A 12,048-nucleotide genomic window follows, 5' to 3' on the forward strand; every position below is an offset into this window, starting at 1 on the left:
CTTCTCCACTCTCGAACAGCGCACAGGAAAAAAGAACATTTAAGTCTTCCCGTAGGAGCTCCGATTTCTCTTATTTTATTATGTTGATCATCTCTCCCTACGAAAGTGGGCGCCAGCAAAATATTTTCACAGTCGGAAGAGAAAGTTTGTGAGGGAAATTTCATGAGAAGGTCCTGTCGCAGCGAAAAACGACTTTGTTTTAATGGTTGCCATCCCAATTCGTGTATCATATCGGTAGCACAGACGAATGGAAAAACTGGTAGAAGCTGACCTCGGGGAAGATCAGTTTGGATTTTGTAGAAATGTTGGAACACATGATGCACGATTCGGGGAAGATCAGTTTGGATTCTGTAGAAATGTTGGAACACATGATGCACGACTGACCGTACAACTTATCTTAGAAGATAGACTAAGGAAAGGCAAACATACGTTTATAGCATTTGTAGACTCAGTGAAGGGTTTTGACAATATTGACTGGAATACTCTCTCAAATTCTGAAAAACGGTGGGGTCGAATATAGGGAGCGAAAGCCTATTTACAATTTGTACATAAACCAAATGGCAGTTATAAGAGTCGAGGGGCATTAAAGGGAAGTAATGACTGGGAAGAGAGTGACATAGTGTTGTAGCCTATCCCTGATGGTACTCAATCTCTATACCATCTAACAATACCACCACTTGCAAAGTAGGTTAGAAATCAGATTAATAATGTTGCTCACGCAGCATATGTTCGCTTTATCGGGCAACAACAAAGTTATTGACTGTGGATGGTATTGTCAGAATAGAAATAATGAAGCCACTGGAAAAAAGTCATTAATTTTGGACTTATCTTGAATGGATTTCGTCGAAGTTGTTATGGCTCATCTTGTTGATTCTACAGTGATTCCACTTTGACTGCTAGAAGGTCCAGATCTGTATTTTAGCAATATTTGAAGACTTAACAAATGCGTTTTTCAGGAAATTCTTAATGATCAAACAATCCCAGATCAGAACAATGGTATGGTAGAAATAATTTTTGACTTGGTGTTCACGATCCACATTTTTATTAAACTTCTTGTAAATTCACATATACTTCTTCTTAATTGTCACATTATCAATAAAACAGTTTTGTATCAATCTTCATATATTTAATTTCCACTTTAACCAAACACAAGACTTGACTGTTCTTTTACAAAGCGAAAAAACAACTTAACTTCTGCAAAGTGAAACAAAGACTGCTCTGTGCGCATTCGTGCCAAAACGGTTACAGGTAAATCAAAGAGTATGACAGTCTCACAGAAATGAATACACACAAGAACCATATCACTGTAATATATTGATACGTCGGAGTGCCTATACATTAATAAAACCAAATGTGAATATCGTCACAAAAATATGTTTGTTACTTCGCAGAAAAGCAGGGCGATATTATTGGTATCGAGAACTGGGGTTGGAGTGCCGTAATGGTCACGTAAATAAAGAACTCTTACAATGAGCAAGCAGTAAGGGAAACACAAGAAAAATTTTGAGTAGGAATTAAAATCCGTGGAGAAGAAATAAAAAGTTTGAGGTTTGATGATGACATTTTAATTCTGTCAGAGGCAGCAAAGGACTTGGAAGAGCAGTTGAACGGAATGGACAGTGTCTTGAAAGGAGGATATAAGATGAATATCAACAAATGAAAAACGAGAATAACGGAATGTAATCGAATTAAATCAGGTGATGCTGAGGGAATTAGACAAGGAAATGAGACACTTAAAGTAGTAGATTAGCTTTGCTATTTGGGGAGCAAAATAACTGATGATGGTCGAAGTAGAGAGGATATAAAATGTAGACTGACAATAGCAGAGAAAGTGTTTCTGAAGAAGAGAAATTTGTTGACATCGAGTATGTGTCAGAAAGTGTTTTCTAAAAGTATTTGTATGTAGCGTAGCCATTATGGAGGTGAAACTTGGACGATAGACAAGAAGAGAATGGAAGCTTTTGAATTGTGGTGCTGCAGAAGAATGCTGAAGATTAGATGGGTAGATCATGTAACTGATGAGGAGGTACTGGATATAACTGGGGAGCAGAGGAATTTGTGGCACAGCTTGGCTAGAAGAAGGGATCAGTTGGTAGGACATGTTCTGAGGCATCAAGGTATCACCAATTTAGTATTGAAGGGGAGCGTGTAGGCTAGAAATCGTAGAGGGAGGCCAAGAGATGAATACATTAAGCAGATGCAGAAGGAGTTAGGTTGCAGTAGTTACTTAGAGATGAAGAAGCTTGCACAGGATAGAGTAGCATGGAGAGCTGAATCAAAACAGTCTCTGGACCGGAGACCACAAAAACTACATCGGTGGCACTCTCTCACCTATTTCTCAATAATACAAAACGAGCTGTCCTTTTTCATGTCCACCGCCATTTATATCTGATGGAGATCCCACACTGCACGGCAATACTGCAGAAGAGGGTGGACAAGCGTGGTGTAAGCAGTCTCACTAGTAGACCTGTTGCACTGTCTCGGTCTTCTGCCATAAATCGCTGTCTTTGGGTTGCTTTCCCCACAGTATTATCTATGTGATCCTTCTAATTTAAGTTATTCGTAATCCCTAAGTGTTTAGTTGAGTTTACAGCCTTTAGATGTGTGTGATATATATCATGTAACCGAAGTTTAGCTGATCCTTTTTAGTGATCTGTGGATGACTCCACACTTTTCATGATTTAGAGTCAGTTGCCACTTTTTGCACTATGCAGATATCTTGTATAATTCATTTTACTGTACTTTTGATCATCTGATGAATTTACATGACTGATAATGACAGCGTCATCTGCAAACAGTCTAAGAGGGCTACTCAGACTGTCTCGTAAATCGATTATGTAGATCAGGAACGACAGAGGGCTTCTAACACTTTCTTTGGGAATGTCAGATATTACTTCCATTTTACTCGATGACTTTCCATCAGTTACTATGATCTGGGACCCTTTTGACAAGAAATCAAGAATCCAGTCACGCAACTGAGACGATAGACCATAGACGTGCAATTGGATTAGAAGGTGTTTGTGAGGTATGGTGTCAAAAGCTATCTGGAAATCTAAGAATGTGGACTAAATTTGACGTCACCTGGCGATAGCACTCATTACTTCGTGAGAATACAGAGCTAACTGCTTTTCACACGAACGATATTTTCTTAAGGTCATAACCAGCACCAAAAAAAAAAAAAAAAAAAAAAGGATCTGTGACGCTGACACCGTGAGGTGCTGCCCTACACATTCACTTCTCAATGTGATGTTTCCCAGTTATGGATGACTTGACATAGATGTGTGTTGTAGGAGTCTGCATTTTGGTTGTTCACGAAACGTTCCAGCTCGAAACTCACCTCTCCATCATTCTGGAAACAGCTGCCATGCAATGGTTTCTACACCTGAGGGAAGAGGAGTAGGTCATTAGATGTCATGACAGGAGAATACAGATGTGAAACGAAACTTGACAGCCCAAAGAAGCAGCACGTGTGGCTCTGTCCTGGGGCTTTATTGTGGAGGAAAAATGCGCATGTTGGACATCTTTACACAACGCCTTGCCTTGAAAGTCTCTTGTAACCTCATCAGGAGATTTGAATAGTATGTTCTTGTGACCGTGTGCCCTGTATCAGAGTAATCTATCAACATGCACCACGCCAGTCCCAAAAGACATCCAGTGACACCCTTCCCAATGATGGCTGGGTCTTAACATTATCAGGTGCTGGCGAACCCACACGTTTCTGCTGGTTGCTTTGCCCCTTTGCCTTGAGGTTATATTGATACAATCGACACTCATCAATTAGGCAGCTAAAGAAATCATTTCCACTGCTGCCTCAATTCAGTGGGCTTTTTAAATGGGTGTGAGAATTCGCAGAACTCAGTGGACAGTGATCTACGTCATCTTCAGAGGTCGCGCAACATGAACGCTGACTCATGGCTGATTTTCACGTTTTCCACAGTCGCCTAGATTAATACCAAGCAGTCTTCGAGGATCACAGCCCGTGATTCTCAGTTACTCGCAGATGGATTGTGTGCCACTTCATTCTTCATCAATCAGGTTTGTTTGACCACACTGGAAGCATCAGAACCAGCTGACCACTGTGTCATATGATGGTGATTGTTGGCGCACACTTCGAGCATCTCAGCATGAAATGTTGCAGTGTTGTTTCCCTCCAAATGCAGGAAACAAAACGTGCAAGATAATCTCCTAATGGAGGTTTCATGTCTTTTTTTTTTTTTTTTCCTCCGGCCTCTCTAGGAACTGTATGCATCTGCATGGTGAAGAAACACCTTCATGGCATACACCAAATCCATATTTATAGCATTTATGGATTTAGAGGAAGCTTTTGACAATGTGGACTGGACTACACTCTTTGAAATTCTGAAACTTACACAGAAACCAGGCTGCAGTTGTAAGGGTAAGCAGACGTGGAAAGGAACCAGAGAAGAGAGTGAGACAGGGTTGTTGTGTATTACTGAATTTATTCAATGTACACTCAGCAAGTGATGAAGGAGAACTCTGGAAATAGATTAAAGTTCAGGAAGATGAAATAAAAACTTTGCTGTTTGTTGATGGCATTTGTAATTCTGTCACAGACAGTTACGATCTCGAAAAAGCAGTTGAACAGAATTTATAGTGTCTTGAAAGAGACAAGGGTAATGGAATGCAGTCAGAGCACAATGAGGTGACAAAAGTCATGGGGTAGTGATATGCACATATGCAGAGAGTGATAGTATCGTGTACACAAGCTACAAAACGGTCATGCATTGGTGTAGCTGTCATTTGTGTTCAGGTGATTCATGTGGAAAGATTTCCAACGTGATTATGGCTGCAAGATGGGAATCACAGACTTTGAATGCAGAATGGTAGTTGGAACTAGGCACATAGGGTATTCCATTTTAGAAATTGTTATGGAATTCAGTATTGCACAATCCAAAGCGTTAAGAGTCTGCCAAGTACATCATACTTTAGGCATTATCTCTCACCATGGACAACAGCCTTCACTTAAAGACCAAAAGCAGCGGATTTGCACAGTTGTCAGTGCTAACAGACAAGCAACACCGCTTGAAATAACTACCGAAATCAATGTGGAAAGTACAAAGATTTTATCTGTTAGGACAGTGTGGTTTATTATTATTATCATACGCGTCAATTACAGTAATACACATTTAGCAAAACAAAGAAATATATATGTAAAAATGAACGTGTGAAATTATATACAGTACACAAGTTTTAAAACGGCTCAGGCTACACTCGGATGTTGATGGACTCGATCCAGCGGAGTGCCTCGTGGGATGCTTGATGGAGCTTCTCAATGCCACCAGGGAAGCACCTGATTGGACATTCATTCACAGTGTGGCTCATTGTTTGGGTGTCACCACAGTAACACACTGTCACTTGAAAAGCCCCACTTATGCATGTTGTATTTGCACCTACCCTCTTCAGTCCGATATCTGTTTAACTGCGCCCACACCTCCGTTGGTTGGTGGAAGACTGGAACTGGAACTGTTGGATTGTCTACAAGTTCATGGTTTCGGGTTCTTCTGGCTTGCCACTCTGCATCCTGGTCGAATCCTGTGGATAGCATTTGGACTCCCATTCCATGTGCTGGTCTTCTAGATTTGAGGCGTTTCCTGGGCAGTGTGGTGAAATTTGGCATTAATGGGCTATGGTAGCAGACAACTGACATGAGTGCCCTAGCAAACCGTATGATATCGCCAGCAGCATCTCTCCTGGGTTCGTGACCATATCATTTTGACCCTAAATGATTGGAAAACTGTGGCCTGGTAAGATGAGTCCCGATTTCAGTTGGTAAGAGCTGATGGTAAGGTTTGAGTGTGGTGCAGACCCCACAAAGTCACAGATCCCAGTTGTCAAAAAGACACTGGTGGTGGTTCCGTAATGGTGTGGGTTTTGTTTATATGGAATGGACTGGGCCCTCTAAGCTAACAATTGACCAAAATGGTTATGTTCAGCTACTAGGAGACCATTTGCAGCCATTCATGGACTTCATGTTCCCAAACTAAATGGAAATTTTATGGACGACAGTGCAACTTGTCACTGGGCCTCAATTATTCATGATTAGTCTGTAGAACATTCTGGGTAATTCGAGTGTATGATCTATCTATTAACAAATGAGGGGTATTTGAATCGAATTGAGGAAAAAAAAAATTGTAGAGCAGCCTGACTGAAATAAGGGATTGGTTGACAGAACACATCCTGTGTCATCAAGCAGTCATCATTTTGATAGTGGAAGGAAGTGGGGGGAGGGGAGGGGGAGGGTAAAAGTTGTAGCGGGACACCAAGAGATGAATACAACACAATGAGCAGATTCAAATAGACATAGGTTACAGAAGTTATGAAGAGATGAAGAGGTCTGCTCAGGATAGACTAGCGTAGACAGCTGCATCAAACCAGTCTTTGCACCGAAGACTGCATCAACGATAACAGTTAGGTAAACCTAATACTTTCATAGAAAGGGTACAGAGTTAATGAGCTGTTACATTCAAGTTGGAAAGGTACTAACTTGGTTTGACTCTCAGTGCATAAGTTCATTGTCTCAAAATTGAACTCTTTTTGGATATTGATCCATGTTACACAGTAAAGGGTGCAACACCACTGTGTTTTAGTTTCAGCTGGTCATCTGCTGGATGGTGAGGAGTGCACCAACACTTCTGTTCATACATTAGGGTAACAAGGCCAGACCATCCAGCCAGTGACGGTTTCAGTGGCAACACTTATCACGAATCTCTACATCTCATCAGTCACAGTTTATAGAAGCAGACACTTGAACACAGTTATTTATTAAAGTCAACATAAGAATTTTGTGTGCCCTCTTTCTCAAAACACATCCACCAACTGTAGATCGATAAATGTAGTAACGTAGATAACAACCAAAAAAAGTTCACATAGGTTGTTCTAACTAGGAACACACAGCAAAACACTGCTGTAAAGAAGTTACAGTTTACTGGGTAATAGGGTGACATCAACAAGAATACTGTGAAAATAATGTGATTATTGTTGATCTAACAGTCCACAGGTTCACAATGAAAGTAGTTTACAAGGCTCAAACACATTTGACAACTAAGGGACCAGAGGCCCGTGCATATTCTTATAAAGACACAACCCACTTCAGGTGTCACTGGTGTAGTGCTAAGCACACATCGCAGACCTGGCGACCGTGGTTGTTGATGAGGCTACTACTGGCAGCTGCCTCTGCTCACTGTGGGTGCACCGTCTGAATGTTGGTGAGCATTACGCTTTCAATAGTGGCCTGAGATATGTCTGATGTGAGCAGTGGGTGTAGTATAGAAGGTTACCACACTCCATCTCCTTGTAGGGGGAAGGAGCAGGCTACGCCGTCCACAATGCTGTGACTGAAGAGATGGCTGCGGCATCTTCTGCAGTCCGAGAGGCAGCCGGTGCACAGGACTGGCGGCAGGGGCAGACTGCACGACAGGGGTCACCGACACGGGCAGACTGGAGAGGAGAGGCTCTGGTGGTGGAAACCCAGCTTCTGTCCCCACTGACAGTGGTGCCTGCATTGTGCAGTGGGACGTGGTGGAAGGGGCCACAGGAAGTGAGCCAACCATCTGTGGTGACGAAGCCCCAACTACCGGGGTAGGCGGGCACGACCGGGCCCACTCGACCCCAGAGCAACTAGGGCCTGTGAAGAATTAGGTGTTGTGCCTATGGTGCAAGGAGGGGTCCCTGTCTCCATTCTGGGCTGCAACTGTTTCTGGTGGTGTGCCACAAGTCGAACTTTGGTGCAAACCACGAACTCGTGATGACTGCGCTGGTAGTGGATGGCAGCCAGAATACAGTGAGGGCACCGTCTGAATGTGATCCAGATTGGTGTGGCAGGTGTCAACATTGACAGAATTGGTGCTTCTAGTGGGCACCTGCCTGGTAGCAAGAGGTTAGGCTGCCTGCACTGTTCATGGCCTTGCAGGAGCTTGGTGGGCCTCTTGGTCCCCATTGGCAATGTTCTGTAAGATCTTCAAAGAATGTGAAAGCCTACTTAGTTGGGAAGTCTTCTTTATACTTGTGCATCGACATCACAAACATTCAGATGAGGTGCTCTGGTTCGCCATTTGACTGTGGATGGAAGGGAGGTGGCGTGATGTGGCGAATGCCATTGTGTGTAAAATGGCCTTAAAAGATTGCACTGCAAACTGAAGAACATAGTCTGACAGGCAAGCCTGCTATGGAGAATATCTTCAACAGGGCACTGAACACCATGTCTGTTGTCATAGAATGGACAACAAATGACATGAAGAAAACAACAAAAAGCATAAATTGTCAATAACCAGAAGCCAACAAAATCAATGTGGACTCTTTCCCAAAGTCATTTAGGGGCCAGCCTTGGCAAAAATACAATACAAGGAGCTGTCCTGACCTGAACACTTGTGGTAGGCCATGACATGTTGGCAGTGTGCAAATAGTTTTAAGTGAGAGATCCCCCAGTGACCCTGATGTAATAAGCAGAGGACCTCCCACCACAAAGCCGCTGGAACCATGATGTGGGGAGTAAGCCATTCCCTTGACAGGGGAATAATGCCATCAGTGAGGGAGAGGCAGTGGAGCAAAAAAAAAAAAAAAAAAAAAAAAAAAAAAAAAATCTGAATTGGGTTTGATGCCCAGCCTGGCAGATGGTCAGGCCACCCATGTAGCACCATGTGTATGACCTGTCAGAGCACAGGACCTGGTGCCACAGCAGAGGCAATACAGGAACTGGTGATGGGGAAGCCATCCACAATCTGCCTCATCTCTGTATCCAGTTGAAAACAAAGCAGTTCCTCCTGATTGAGTGAGAGTCAGTACCCATGGGAAGCCGGGATGTTGTGAGGTGGAATGAAAATGGATCTCATAATTGTATCAGGACAAAAAAAGAGCTGATTATTAAGAGCAGGTTTGTCTGATAAGGCCACTGACAGGCTAAAAAGGGCAACCAACTGGTTTGGTCAGTAATGAAAATAAATTTTGCTCCATACAAGAACAAATTGAGTTTTTAATGCATAGGCAATAGCAAAAGCTTCGTTTTCCACCAGAGAATAATGTTGTTGAGCTGAGTAGAGAATTTTTTTATGCAAAGGCAATAGGCTGTTTGGAACCAACTGAATGGCGATGGGCCAGAACTGCAACCACCCCACCAAGGGACACATATGTAGCCAGGACCAAATGCTTGCCAGGTTGAAGTGCTGCAAGACACGGTGCAGAGTGTAGACTGTCCTTAAGCTGCACAAGAGCACACTGACAGGCTGCAGGTCAACCAAAAGGAGCACTTTTGTAAAGCAACAGATGCAAGGTGTGGGCGATAGTGGCCACTCTGGGTATAAACTTGCAATAGTACGCCACCTTGGTGAGGAATTCTTGATGTTCTCATAAAATAGATGGATGCAGCAAAGCTGTAATGGTGATGACATGTTGTTCCATTGGGTGCATGACCTTCTAGGGAGTTTCATGATACAAATAAACAATGGAAGGCTGGAAAAAGTGAGACCTAGTTAGCAAGATTAAATTTGAGGCATGTGTCCTGTAGAACAAAGAATGGAGGTTTCATAGGTGATCCTCCATGGTGGCACCTGCCACGATGATATCATCAAGATAGCTGCGAAGATGGACAAAAATTGTAACCTGGCCAAAGAAACATTGAAAGATGGCAAGTGTACTAGTGACCCCAGTCATTAGCCATTGATGCTGATAGAGGCCAAAAGGCATATTAACCATAAGCAAATGTTTTGATGTCTCATTCAAGAGAATCTTAAGGCAGGATTTGGCCAAGTTGATTTTCAAAAAGAATTGTCTCCCAGCCAACTTTGTGGTTAGTTCCTTAGGGTGAGGCGGGGGGTAAGCATCTGTGACTGCCTGTGCATTTATAGTGACCTTGAACTCGCCACAGAGCTGAAACTGATCAGACGGTTTCTTTACAATCACTAAGGATACATCCCATTCACTTGAGGAAGTCAGTCTGAGCACACTCCTTACCAGAACCAGATAGCTTAGCAATAGAAATACAGCATCTACAATCAGTGTTTTCCAAGAGTGGATACACAGTCAAACAGATTGAGAAGGCCCTTCAACAAGCCACTCTGCCACATGTTGTAGAAGGAGAGCAAGATAAGGCAAAGACTGTGGCATACCTGCCCTGTGTGGTATTTGTTTCAGCCAAAATCAGCAGGATTCTGAAGAAGAACAATATCAAATGTATTCTGTCCACTTACCAAAATAAGAATGCTACAGGGAAACATGAGAGATGACCAAGGAGTATGAGAACTAGGAATTTATACTGTACTTTGCGACTGTGGCATTTCATACATTGACCAAACAACTAGGGTAGTGGACATCAGATAAAAGGAACATCAGAGGCACACCTGACTAGAACAGGGAACTAAATCAGCCATTACAGAGCACTGTGTGGAACTCAATAATTCCATGAACTATGGTGAAACAAGGGTCTTGTACAAAAGCCCAGATACTGGGACCATTTTATAAGGGAGACTAGAGAGAGAAAGGTGTCAGAAAACTTTGTGAACCACGACACTGGGTACAAACACAGTAGAGCCTGTGATCCTGCACTGGAGTTGCTGAAAACGCAATGGGGGCAACAGCAGAACTCCACAAATACAGGCACTGAGAATGTGCATAAGTGGAACAAATCCCAGACAGAGCACCAGGTGCACCAGACTGAAGGTGGGACATTGCAGGGAGCTTCTAGTGAGAGCAGACCACAAAGAGGTCACCTAGTACAGCACAAGACTGAAAATAGAACACCAGCATCCAGACGGGTGCATGGGATTGAAGACAAAACACCAGTGCTCAGCCTGGTGCACCGGACCAAAGAGGGAATGCCTAAGGGTGCTGTTAGCAGGAGAAAACTGCAGACAGAATGTCTGGAACCTACCTTAGAGGGGGAAGAACTTAGGTATAAGTACAGGACGTGTTCCACTCAACAAGCAGTCTCAGGCAGCACCTGATGAAGATAATCAGTCACATTGTTGAAGTATCATGCAAGAATGGTGCTGTTATCTGCCATAACATGCAATGCCTCAAGATACATAACAGTTTATTAAACTGTGCAGTTGAGGTTTAGCAGCGTATGTGAGCTGTATATTCAGGCAACAATTTGGTTTGCTTAATAACTTGTTACTTAGTAAATTACAAAAGGCTTCAGAACTACTTTGTGTGGCTATGCTGGGAATTACATATTTATGGCTACAGTTGTCACATTTGAAATTATGATAAAATATGCAAAATCTTAAGTAGCATCTTAACTGACCGATGAATGCTATCATTTGGTCCAGAAAATTTGGGGCAACAAATGTTTAGTGAGTGACTTGGGAATTAAGCTGGTATAGTGGCACAAAAGGCAAAACAGGTATCCAGACTTATCAGGCTCCAAAAAATTAAAACATGTTGCAGTCAAGTCTGGAGTCATAGCTTTCTGATGGTGTACATGAGTATTTCTGAAACTACTGATTGGATCAGTCAAAATATATCATTACAATTACTTGTTACTTTTAATTAAAATGGTTTCCAGAAGAAACTAAACACATTACTGTACTTACAATCTTCAAAATCATCCTCTGAATCATAATTATACATGAAATGTGCAGCAGAGTCCCGCTAATCTGAACCCCGATAATCCGAACATTCGGTTAATCCGAACATGATAATGTTAGTTTAAGTGTGGAAAACTGTGTGGTAAACTGCTGTACATACACACTATTTTAATTTACACAGTACAGTTAATATGCATGAGAAAAACTGGCAAGAAAACATTAGGTTCAAACAATGCATAACAATGAAAGAAAAGCTGTCAAACTTATTAAAACACAGTGTACATTTTATCCCTACTTTTTAGATGACAAAAACTCAATCAGTGTTTTTTGGTGTAATGAAGATAGTCTGTTATATGATGCATAGTTACACCATCGTCTCATAAACATCAAATCAGCAGGTGTAGCAGTGGCCTGTTTCTCCAAATAACGTAGCGCATGGTCAAGGGCTTCTGCTGCGTCACTGTGTGGCACCAGCTCTCCTTCGCCGCTTTCAGGCTCATCATCACTT

The 12,048-nt window shown here is 42.4% G+C and overlaps 1 protein-coding gene across 1 annotated transcript in view; it reads left to right on the plus strand.

Annotated features, from left to right (window-relative positions):
* Positions 1-12,048, plus strand: part of LOC126202990 (UDP-glucosyltransferase 2-like) — a 114,547-nt gene that overhangs the window by 30,778 nt on the left and 71,721 nt on the right. The window lies entirely within an intron of this gene.

This window comes from Schistocerca nitens, chromosome 9 (genome assembly GCF_023898315.1).
Source record: "Schistocerca nitens isolate TAMUIC-IGC-003100 chromosome 9, iqSchNite1.1, whole genome shotgun sequence".
Lineage (NCBI taxonomy): Eukaryota > Metazoa > Arthropoda > Insecta > Orthoptera > Acrididae > Schistocerca > Schistocerca nitens.